Raw genomic sequence first — 2,387 nt, 5'->3', positions numbered from 1 at the left:
TTTGACCAATTAAGAATTGTTTGTGAGATATCTTTTGGTCATGAAAAGCCTTGGTTTTGTCTTTATAAATTTGGGCGTTTTCATATGCGTCACAATGGATCTCTTCAAGCTCTTGAATTTCTAACTTTCGGTAATTAGTTGCGGCTTCTAAGTCCATGTTGCATCTTTTTACTGCCCAAAATGCCTTATGTTTCAACTCTACTGGAAGGTGACACGGTTTACCGAATATGAGTCGGTAATGGGACATTCCTATGGGTCCCTTGTAAGCAGTACGGTACGCCCATAGTGCATCGTTTAAACGTAATCTCCAGTCTTTCCTATTTCATTTCATGATTTTTCCTAAATCGACTATATTTCGTGGTTTGAAACTTTTGCTAGACTGTTTGTTTGTGGGTGATAAATCGTGGTGACACGTTGTGTCACCCCATACTTTTTTAGTAGAGTATCAATTACCATCTTGCATAAATGAGTTCCTCGATCACTGATTAATGCTCTCGGTGTGCCAAACCTGGAAAAAATAGAGTTTGTTAGAAAATCCACTATAGTTTTAGAATCGAAATGTCGGGTAGATTAGCTTCTACCCATTTAGATACGTAATCTACAGCGAGAATAATGTAAACATTATTAAATGATGAAATAAAAAGTCCTATGAAATCGATGCCCTACACATTAAAAATTTTGCATACATGTATAGGTGTTAGGGGCATTTCATTTTTTCGACTTAAATTCCCTACTGTTTGACATCTCTCAAAAGTTTTGAAAATAAATAAGCGTTACGATATATGTGTGGCCAAAATAATCCACACTCAAGTAATTTATGTGCAATGCGTTTAGGACCGAAATGCCTCCCACAAGAATAAGAATGATAAAAGGAAATGATAGGTTGTACCTCAATTTTTGTGACACATTGTCGAATTACCTTATCGGTGTAGTGTTTCCATTGGTATGGATCATCCCAAATATAATATCGTAAGTCTCTTTTGAGGTTGTCCTTTTCAAAATGTGATCAGCTAGAAGAAACAATACCTGTAGCAAGGTAATTTACCATATCTGTAAACCATGGGTAAATTGTCCTAGTTGACAGAAGACTTTCATTCGGGAAGTCATCTTTAAGAGGTGTGTCATCTTTTAAAAAGGGAATTCGACTCAAATGATCAGCTACTAAGTTCTCACTTCCTTTCTTGTCTTTAATCTCGAAATTGAATTCTTATAAGAGAAGTATCCATCGAATCAGTCCAGGTTTTGCTTCTTTTTTTCCCGATCAAGTATGTAACACCCGTAACCCTTATCCGTCGCCGTAACAAGGTTATGAATCATTATCGAACTTTTCAGATCAAATACAAACATTACATATCATTTAACCTACATATCAGAAACTAATCACAAATCACTCATATTGTCCTTTGTATGAGCCCTCGAGGCCCAAAATACACATTAGAAACAAATTGAGACTAAACCAGAAACTCAGAGAATTTTTCACAAAACTTTAAAATTTTTCTTAGGTGCAAGGGACACACGCCCATGTGGCCAGGCTATGTGGCTCACACGGTCAAGAGACACGCTCGTGTTTCAGGCCATGTGGGTATTCAAAATAGGGGCACACGGCGGTGTCCCAGCCCGTGTCGAAATTAGGGTGTTTACTGACTTGGGTTATACGGCCAAGCCACATGCCCGTGTGCTAGGTTGTGTGAGTGTACTGACTTGTAAAATTAAGGTGCAAGGGTTACACGGCCAAGCCACACGCCCGTGTGCTAGGTTGTGTGAAAGATCTTGGGTATTCTGTTTTGCAATTTAATAGATGCAGGCAACACACAACCAGACCACATGCCCATAGGCTAGGCCATGTGTCACACATGGTTGAAACACACGCTTGTGACTCTATTTGTGTGGACAAAAATAGGCCATTTCCAGGCCACATTTCTCACCCATTTTGGTATCAACCTAAATATAACATTTTAACACATCAATGAACCATAACAAAGCAATCATAGTAAGCCAAAATCATGTTTTAAGCACAGTGTATCATCACATATACCAAAATACCTAAACTTACTTATTTAATCCATCTAACAATTCTACCTAAGTTCACCATAACTGAAATATACACAAACACATATATCATTCACACCAACATCATCAATATGTCTCATTTCCAACCCAACATATATAAATGCAAAACTATAATTATTAATATTTACACAAGACAAACTTTAATTAAATCCACAAAAACCCTATACATGCCATATAAATTGTCTTGAACGGACAAAAACTACCGAAATAGGCTAGATAGTGTGACTTGATGTGTTGATCTGACCTTTCGACCTTACGAGAATCTATAAGGACATTAAACAACACAAGTAAGCTTAATGAAGCTTAGTAAGTTCGAT

Source organism: Gossypium hirsutum, chromosome A07 (genome assembly GCF_007990345.1).
Source record: "Gossypium hirsutum isolate 1008001.06 chromosome A07, Gossypium_hirsutum_v2.1, whole genome shotgun sequence".
Classification (NCBI taxonomy): Eukaryota; Viridiplantae; Streptophyta; class Magnoliopsida; order Malvales; family Malvaceae; genus Gossypium; species Gossypium hirsutum.
This window is presented reverse-complemented; position numbering follows the sequence as displayed.